The sequence below is a fragment of the Apostichopus japonicus genome, chromosome 9, assembly GCF_037975245.1.
Source record: "Apostichopus japonicus isolate 1M-3 chromosome 9, ASM3797524v1, whole genome shotgun sequence".
In the NCBI taxonomy this organism is placed as follows: Eukaryota; Metazoa; Echinodermata; class Holothuroidea; order Aspidochirotida; family Stichopodidae; genus Apostichopus; species Apostichopus japonicus.
The window spans coordinates 12,416,768-12,427,466 of NC_092569.1; the positions used below are offsets into that span (position 1 = coordinate 12,416,768).

At 36.2% G+C, this 10,699-nt stretch overlaps 1 long non-coding RNA gene across 1 annotated transcript; it reads left to right on the forward strand.

The window, feature by feature from the left end:
• Positions 1–2,064: 2,064 nt before the first annotated feature.
• LOC139974310 (uncharacterized) lies at positions 2,065–8,404 on the forward strand. The gene is made up of 3 exons (XR_011795442.1): positions 2,065–2,246; positions 3,840–3,960; positions 5,272–8,404. It is a non-coding gene; the product is annotated as an uncharacterized lncRNA (long non-coding RNA).
• Positions 8,405–10,699: the final 2,295 nt, after the last annotated feature.

The window sequence follows — 10,699 nt, forward strand, 5'->3', positions numbered from 1 at the left end:
GGGACAAGGGGCACGTCCCCACCCCAACCCCACTTTCTGAGGGGTTGGGGACTCAAATATATAATGTCCCCCATGTTTGGTGACTGACTCGTGTAGGCGCTAGGCCTATGAGGCTCATAATGACTGGTGTATCTTATAAAAGGAGCTCAAACATTTTGCTGCCCCCCATACCCCGATGAAAAGTAGGAACTACGAATTTCATTTATAGCGTAAATTAAATGATTGTATAAATGTTGTTTTATCACGTACAAGCAATATCAAATTTTATGTACATTATTTTGTGCATTTAGTTTGGGTTAGCAATGCCAGTCATGATGGTTTTAATCGTTTTTCACATAATTTTATATATCATAGGAGTTTTGAGACAGATACATATACGGTGCAAAGCCATGGGTGCTAAGCTGCTATAGTCATGATGTAGTTATAACCATGTTATTCATTATACCTCAAGTACTAGTTTAGTATTTTATGCATATATGTTCACAAAATATTTTATGTGTGGTTAAGTTAACTGATGCCAAGTAGGGGGTGGTGGGTAATTGGTGGGGGTGGGGTGGAGGGGTGGTTGACGGGGGCATGGCGATGATGACCGTGCGTTTGCTTTGTTTTGTTTTCACGAGTTTGGTCAGAGTAACAATAGCACTGTGAACAGTGTAGCAGTCTAATGTGAAACTACGGTTCATAAATATATTTATGAAGACTATATCTTTTATATATCTATCAGTTTCATTGTTAGCCCCTTTATCATTGCCCCAATGTTTTAACTAAGAATATTGAGTCACAATCCTCTACACGGCCCTACCACTCAGCTCTTCTCCCCCACCCGCCCCCTCCCCAATAAGTCCTTTCCTGGCATGATAAAACAAATAATGATAACACAAACATAACAATTATTTTACACCTAAATTTCCCATATGGCTTCCCCTCAGCTTATTATATAGGCAACGCGAATGCCCTAGCGGTACAAAGTGATTTTCTTCTAACTTACATTTTTTCCTTGGAAGAATAAATTTCTAGAACATGAAATCTCAAAGTTAAGAATGTGTAGATGCAACTTACAAGGCCATGGAAGTGGCATTTCCGGCAATCTGGGAGGCATTTTTGGCCCAAAAAATTTCACTGTTACGGCCCCTAGACACCACCCAATAAAGTCACAGCACTAAGGCGCTCGCGGTTTGTGCTACGCGCACTCTCCTTCAGTGTTATCAATGTTCAGTAATTTATGTTCACGCCCTCACTTTTCAATTGGGATTGTCGCCCCTGGGACCAGGGAGTAGCTACAGCCTGGACGGACTGAAGCAGTTAACGGTGGTCCACGATCACAAACTGCACATTTTCACCAAATGAAACCAACATTGAAAGGAAGAATTTCTGCATGTTACCTATAAATGAACCAACTGTTCTTAAATGATACAAACAGGCAAAATCAAACTAAACCTATGCAGAAGGCTTTCTGTCTACCATATTCTCGAGCATATGATAGCGAGCATAATCCAAAATAGAATTGCCGTTCGTCACATTTAAGGGTCTCATACATCTAAGTGTTTCATTGCAGATAAAGTAGGGGTCGGGGAGGGGTAGGGGGTGTGGAAATAATATCAGCGATCGATTGGACGTAAAGTACGTTAATGCTGTTGTTTGTTGGTTTTCCAGTCCCCACCTCGCGACCCAACGTAAAAATGTTAGCGATCCATGTTTGGATCGCTAGCTATAATTTGGAAGCGTGCCTGTACATACAACCGTTAGGGGCTCCGGAGAAACGTTCTAGAAAAAACAAAAACAAAGTGCGCCACATATTCAGTAGCATAATGTTGGTATGATACAATCAAAACTCAGTTCTCTGATAAGTTACCCCTACACTCTAAATAAAAAAGAGTGAAAAATTCACTCCTAACTGAGAGTGATTTTGTCTCTCCATAAGAACCAAAATTCACTCTATAAGAGCGAAATTTGTTGGTGTTCAGTCCCTCCAGTTATTTCTCTGTTCACTCTTTGACCCGGAGTGAATAATAAGTATGTGTTGACATGTGAATAGCCAATTACATTGACGAATGCTGCCGCCCTTTTTGATTTATTATATGACAGGCAATTTTCCTACATAACATACTACAGTATAATGTTTGCAATATCGCAAAAACAATTCAATCGAAACCACGCAGAGATTTTTCTGAGGCAATTGAAGATGTCTGTCCAAAACTGGTTGGAGTGTCATGGTTTTGGAGAAAACATTGTACAGTTATTTGAAGGTAAGTCAATCTATCTTTAATAAGTCGAATAATCACATACTAGCCATATGTCCTATATGAGTAGTTGTAGTAGGCTACTAGGCAAGGATATGTTGTTATTGTCAATATATATATAAACTTATAACGTAGGCTTTGGGCTAGGTCCAACGCAACACTAACAAAGTAACGTACAAGTGACCTGGTGAAGTTTAATCTTTATTGAACATTTAGCATATAGGCCTATGCTGTTAAAATAATAAACTAACCCATTACTATAACTTAGGCCTTAATAATTTAACCGTAGCCTACTACCAGTAACAATATTAATCAGGCCAAATCGAGGTAACTCGGATATGGAATGTACTTTAAATTCATACTTAATACCGTTAAATTAAATATAAAAAAGGGTTTCAAATGATCAATCAATCAACAAAGTCATTTAATTAACTTTCCACCTGGTTTTACTTGCGTTAGTGTGCTTAATTTCTGACCTATTGTATAACGCTGAAATTATAAGTAGGCCATACAAGGGTAAAGATTAGGTTCGTGACATACGCCCCGCTTACGGAAAACCTTCGTACACGTAGCACGTCAAAACATCCATCCATTTTACACACTTAATTCCAATAGACGATGGTCGTTGAAGAAAAATTCCTAGTTAGACTTACTCAAGTTCACTGCTAAACTTGTTGAATGAGATTTCATAAAATAGCTGTTAGTAATCCTGATGCTGGAGAACTTCAAATTCATCCAAATAAAACACCTGTTTGGGCTGATGACTTAACAACTCAGGTTATCCTGAGTGATATTTAAAACATATATGGACTAAGTATAGAGTCCTGAGGGTAATGAAAAAACTGAATATTTAAACTAATTGCTAATTTTAAATTAACCCAATTTATGATTTACTAAGTGAAGTTTGTTACTTAGTTTGTTGACAGGAGTTTCAAGCAAAACATCTCGGAACACAGACACCTTGGCAAGATTTTGTTGGAGGAGATGGAAGATGGTCACGTGACCATATCATCAAGAAAGAAGTCGGTGCAAGTTATGGTCGCTTATGAATGAAATTATAATTCAAATACTGGACTGACCTTTAGTACTTGCAAATTTTCGTCCAATATCATTGAACTTCATCTGGCAACTGCAGAGGTGTAGATCCGATGTTGATGGATTGTTCACGTGACAGTCGACGGGGAATAACAGCTATTGATTGATTCCATGCATGAGAAAGTTGAAAACGCAGCCCCCTCTTTTATTGAGGGAAGGTTTCTCCACGCGTTCCCAAATGGCTTCCCTAACTCCTCGTTCAAACCACCTCTCTTCACGATCTAGAATGACAACGTCATTTTTTCGAACGTTTTTTCTGGGATCGATGGTGGTGTCTAACACTTCTGTTACACCTCATTCTAAACTATAGGTCAGATCACCTGCATGAGACGTTTCTTTGTGCGCGAGTCTTCACACCCTTTAAACAGAATGCTGGTACATATCATTCCTGCATATTCTTCATATTTATCTGGTGTCATATTAAGTTATATGGGTAATTGATCATTTCTTATCATATAATCATATTTATATATTTATATATCATATTTTTCTTCTTTTGTGCAGCTAACTAATGTGCCCTGGAACTGGTCACGATGCTGAGGACTACAAATTACAGAAAGGAAACAGATCATCTACTGTATCAGCCAGTATACAGTGGACGCCATATATGATACAGAATAGAGTGGTAAATGAATACTATTAAAAGCAGGGTTTCCCTAACTTTATCCCACTGTTCCCCTGTGGATGTCAGAGTTGTCCACGAACCCCGACATTTCGAGACAAGATCTGAGTCATTATTATACTACAATACGTATAACAGTGCTTCGTAAAAGATCAAGTAAATAATGTAATATTATGGAGTTTGTCGATAGGTACGAATTTTGTACATTACTAAATTATATGATATATCAGATGTTAGTTTAAAAAAAAAGTTCTCTAGTTTTGACTTTCAGAAACGTCTCACGAACGTCTCATGGGATGAACTCACGCAACCTCTGGGGGTTCATGCACCCGAGTTAGGGAACCCCTGATTTGAAGGAAGCCAATTTGTATAAAAAGCTGTTCAACTAAGTACACAATATGATCAAAATAGCTATCAATGATGACTTACTTGCAATAAGTTTGTATTGGTTTGTATTTTAATTTGTTTAAATGGTTCATATAATAATTGTTCAAAGCTATATGGTGCAAATGTGTTTACAACTTAAATGTTTTTTTATCGGTTTTTTTTTGGGGGGGGGTGGCAGCTAGGATGTATATGCTGGAGCCTGGTGAAAATTAAATGCTGTTTAAGTATTTATTATCAAGGACTGAGCTTTGGAGATAAATTCAAGATCAAACAGTATGACAAATTTCGAGTTATTTGAGCGTTTAATTTCTTCACAGCTTTTATACCCTACATACTCAATTTGGTGCCTACTTATCTGAATAACCTTTTGTCTATCAAAGGAGAAAAGCACCCAACAGATAATATAATAGAATGTGGTAGAGAAGAACAAGATTTGCAGTATATTGTATGAAAAATTGAATCAGTTTTACTCAAAACAAAATAAGTTCAAACTGATGTTCCAGGTTCACAAACAGATCATTGTTTTGTATTTGTTATCAATATCTTTCTTATTGACAACTATGATTATCTACACTGCTACAAAGATGTAGTAGTTTGTGTTATTCACATACTAATTCTACCAGCATGTGTTCAGCAGCTGCTGTAGTTAAGTACTTAACAAAGTATTAACTTTATGAAGGGATTTATACTTCTAGTGACTCTTTAACAACATGTAAAACTAAAATATAAGCTATTGTGCTGGGTAGTAAATACAGCTGAAGCTGTTTGCCACACATCAACACATCTGCTAGGACTATTTCACGAGAATTATAGCAGGCATGGCAACCACTTATCAAAATTTCAATGCATGAAATCACACTTGTCTTAATTTGAAACTGTTTTTATAGTAATTTGAAATGATAAAAAAAATGTTATTTTTACTTTCAGGTTGGAACCGATGTTGGTCAGTGGTGCACAGAAAAGATTGAGGAGTTCACTCACCCTTTCTTATTAAGTCTTGGGCCAGCCAGCAGGTGTGTGAATGCACCAACATACCTGTTGGTGAATCTATAATAGTAGCATTTGACAGGCTTTTCAAGTTTCATTATATCTTGAATCTGCACTTTGCTCTACCTTTATCTACTTTTTAAAAACTTATTTGAAGGTCTCATTTATAAGGTGGTCATGATAAGGTACACCCACAAGTTAGGTCATTTAATGTATCACTCAATAATATGCCTAATTAAGAGCATGTTCCAGCTATATGAGCATAAACCATATAAACAAACTAAAATAGATAACAGCATTCCTTAAATAAACTATCCAAATGCTTTCAAGTGACTCCTTCTTATTCCACTGCAGTTACTCTACCTTATGAACCTTCCTCTTACTTCTACGTTGTCCTTAACTGATTTTAGCTGATGGTCCACTTGAGAAAACCTTTATCCAGAATAGCTGAGGACTGTTAGGCTTTCATTACACTTTAATATTTAGTTTATGCTTGACTGAAACTATTGTTTGATTTGTACATCACGGAAGGGAAGGAGACATGATGACCGGTGATGTTTTATCCTAACTTTGATAACATTTTTGTATGATTGCTGAATATGGAGATTACTTTTATAACATGTTACAATGTCAGTTACTGAAGCAGATATTTTATAACTTTTGATTTAAGATTTAGTTTTTTTTTTTTTTATCAATTTACTATTACTAGTCTATACCATCCATCATTTGTTTGCATTGTCCTGTGTGTGCATGTTGTTCTATACTTGTATACTTAGTCCATTCATGACCTTTTATACTTGCCTGAACATTCTGTTTCTTTAAAGTTCCTTATTCAGGTACATACAACAAAAATGCGAGAACAATATTTTATGTCCTTTTTTTTTACATTGTCTCTAAATCGCCATGCAAATCTTTCAGTAGTGTAATTCTGTTACATTTTAGATCTTATGTTGTATAACTCGTGTTAATTTGGATGTGTGAGTGAGAAAGTTACTTCATTGCTATGTCTTGATATGTAATACCACCATCTACAACTGTTCAGCAAAGATTAGACTAACATGGCTGGTTCCTTTTCACCAACACCATAAATAACATCACTAATTCACTCTGTACAGGAGTGAAATTCACTCTTTAAAGAGTGGTCCCTCTTTACAATTCCTTGAAAGAGTTAAAATTCATTCAATTAGAGTGAATTTTTAGAATGTATGCAGGCCTATCGTGAGGTTGGCTCAAACGTCGGGTGGAAGAGGGTGGGGTGGTTCCACTCACTGGGCATACTACTGTGTACTGAATCTGCGACAACATCATATTCACAAAAGTTGCATAAGTTACAGGACACGGGCATTTTACCCTCCATATATTGTGGTTGCCTCTCCGTAAATTGTTTGTCCCCCCCCCCCCCCCACCAAGACAGATTTTCCAATAATGAGAAACATTTTGAGGTGACAAAAAAATAATAATAAGATAATTCCTGATACAAACAAATGTATTGGTGCAGAACATATGTAAAGCAATTAAACTTCATTTTAAATTTTAAACAGATATACTCCATTAGGCTTTAATTCAATCGATTTAGCTTTGAGTACTCAGAGATATATCTCACACACGACACTGGTGGTTTGATATCTCTGAAGAATAACCACATTAAAGCTGAAGAGCGCCACAGTTTTATCCAAACAAGTTAGAATACAACGGAGGGAGACAAACCCAACCAACATCATTAGCTTATACACCATAGATTTTCTTAAAGAACAACCCACCCCACCCCCTCAGAAATATCTTATAATAATAATCTTATAATAATCACCAGTTATGTTTAACGACGCTTATTGTTTTGGACATTTTTGATACATACGGCATTCCGTAGAACTGTTTGTCTAAAACGGAAAACATCTGTAAATTACATTTGCACTTCTAAAAAGCTTCATTTCGTTTGGTTACTTCCTCCCTGTTTTAATTGATTTATTTTTAATTAGATATTGTAAAGTAGCGAAATGTTCTTTCTTCGGTGTTTAAGTGATGTCATTGGTGCAGTATTTGTCTCTCACACTCGATTTTAAAGAAAAAAAAAATTACGTAATACTTAACCTTTACCACTACATTTGATACGCGTTTTGACGGTTATTCAGAAACAAAAACACACTCGGGATGAGTGGTTATCCCACACGGAAGTATTATACCAATTATAAAAATATTAGCCGGACGGGGATATACATAATATGTTATAGCATACACTCAAGATATAGTTTCTCCATATATGAGATATTCAATTGACTATGTTAGTAAATTTCCAGTGGCTTGGAATAATTTATATGACTGAGCCCCCCAGGAAATTATTTTGAACTCTCAGTCTAGCAGCTTTTGTGTTAGTGTGTTTGACATTTTCGTCCATAATATCGGTCTGGACATTGCTGGACACATATACATACGCACAGAACATTGTAAGATAATACTAACAATGCATGCAGCTTGTATGACTTCAAATGATGTGTTTACAATGCATTACAAATATAGCAAATGAGATATCAACTTGTAGATGTCACCCAGGGGTATATATACACAATGGATTGACCTTAACATTTAAGTATGCAACGAGGAGCCGACGTCATTACCATTGTAGCATTATAAGAAAACACACACAAAAACCCCCCAAAAACCCAGAGGAAACGATTCTGTTTCCGTTTCTTCATGTTTGCTTTATAATTGTTACTTTCATTGATATTGGAGGCAACTTTGGGACCGACTTGGAATCGACTTTTGATATTCACTAGGGTGACACACCCACCCACCTACGCCTTCCCTCGAAAGTACACTCTATAGGAACAGTCAGAGGGAAATTGGAATGGCTATACAGACTATAAGTTACATAAATTTCACTCAATTCTTTATTTTGCTTGACCTATTATAGTATATCAATTAACTTAAGGCATGGAATTCTACCTACTGTTATCTTTTAAAACGCTTCAGTATATGGTTACGATTAATCTTTCACAAACAAGCCTGTGAAGAACTTTACTTTATTACTTTTTTAATACATGAGTAAAAGCTGGTATGCACCTGCACAAGGTATACACTTCTGTAAATTTGTAACGTCATTCTGGCATAAGCGAGTTATTAATTGTCTTTCAGGGAAAGCAATGTGCTTCCGTTAGGCCAGCGTATAGGTTTCAGTGATTAAAACCATAGCAACTATATCAATATAACAAAGTATATAGTGCAAACACATCTAATATCAAAATGAAAACAACATGTATGCATGATAAAACAGTTTAGAAATATATGTATAGATAGTGCGTAAGATTCTAACAAGGTTAAATAACACATAAAAATGAATAAGCAATGAACTGAAGTTATATTAAAGGTTCTAAATGATCAGACTGTATATGAATATTGCAGCACGGTAAATGAAATAATTCCGATATACAGTTGAATTCTGAATTTCTGAACTACGGAAAGATGTACGTACGGATCTCTGAGGTATTTGCTGGATTCGATCAAAAGACCGGTGTAAGTGGGACATGCAATGTATGGTTTTTGTCAACAGTTTTGTCCGTCAACAGTTTTACAACAGTTTGCTTCACGTACACAGATTTTTTAATATTTCGTGCCTCAAACAAGGCTTTTATTTACACTTTTTTTCTCGTGCACAGAGAGCAAAAACCAAAATCACAAACGTGTACATTATGCAAAAACCAAAGTACATACAACAATAAAAAATAAAAAACACATATATGATCTTGTTATTTATATTACATTATGGGAAATTACAAGTCATTCAATCAAAAACTCAAGTATCATTGTTACAATATGCCTCTAGAACATTCCATTTGCCAATGAATTTAACCATGTTGCCATTATTTACTGCAATCTGCTGTATAACTTATAGTGAAATTTTATCAAATAGTAAAATGCTGCAATTGAAGGAATTTGATTCCTGAATCTTCCATCATGAATGACTTTTTTTTACTAAAATGAAGCACAAATTGATTCACGTACATGCACAGATGATACGAGGAACTGTTGAAATATTTAAACTGTTGAAATTAAAACTGACTATTATTGCACTGTCCGTATATTTCCGAGCAGCTGCATGGGCGCTATTATTCACCTGTTAACCGATACCCTCAGTCAAAAAACATATAGTTTGAAGGTTTATATACATGTACAGATGAAACCAGTCACCTGTAACTGGCTGAACTTTAGCCTATTGAAACAAATAGTCAACACATCCGTGCACAAAGTACAATTCAGTGACTTTAATATCAGTGGTCCTCTATGGGCACCCTGCGGGTCCATTCCGGCGCGAGCAAGATTCAATTTTATACCCGCGAAACTGCGAAAGGAACATCGCCCCCACAATCTTGCAATAACAGGCTTAACTTCCACCCTATACGATTGCGCAATCTAGGTGTAGTTAGTTTTATAGTGATGTTTTATTCTTACCGACCCCTTTGTTCCAACGAATGAGTTTGTTTATGGTCCTCGTAGGAAATTAATGAAGATCCCTCGCTCTGTTGTCTGTTTCACAGAACATTTTGAATGATTCATATCACTGCATTAAAATATGTACAATAAAAATTGTCACCCTCCTCCCAACATTTCATTTCAAAAATTTCAAAAAGTTTGAATAATCTTTGATCCATTTGTGATGTCCACATTCGTTACACCCCCCTAGCCAATTTGGCCCATATGGGTCGAAGACTCGCTTTGATAAATCTTTTTTTTTTGCTTCCAGGAAGTCGATTAATCTACAAACACCGAAATCTGTAAGTGATGTTATATCTCTAATAGGGTTACATTTCATTGTGCCATTGTTTTTCCATTGAAAATATGAATCATAGAGATCTTTATCCTTTGATACCCTTAGGATATAGTCTGCCAAATCCTTCAACGAATCAAAATCGTCAGCGTGAATGAAGGAATTAGACGGAGCCTGTCGTTCGTAATCCACTTTTGGGGCACCTATTACAACAGGAATAGCTTTAAAGAGAGAGAAAACATTCCAAAATTTTTCTGTAATATAACCCCCACAACAACTATTTTCGAATGCAGCAATAAATTTGTACTTTCTGAAAACCCTTGTGCAGTTCACCCAAGATTGCTTAGGACAGGATATTTCACCACAATCCCCGTACATGTCGATTGGTATGTAGTTTCCAAGATCATGTACGGCATCCGATCTCCTCCACATTGGGGTACTGCAATGACTTGAGACCCACGCCATCAAATGTTCCTTCTGATAGAAATTTGACTCGAACTTTAAAGCTGTTTTTTCCTCACCGGTGAAGGGAGAGAAAGCTCCATATGGGGTATAAATATCTGATTTGGGATGATACGTAGAACTGATGTTAAAATGAATATCACTCAT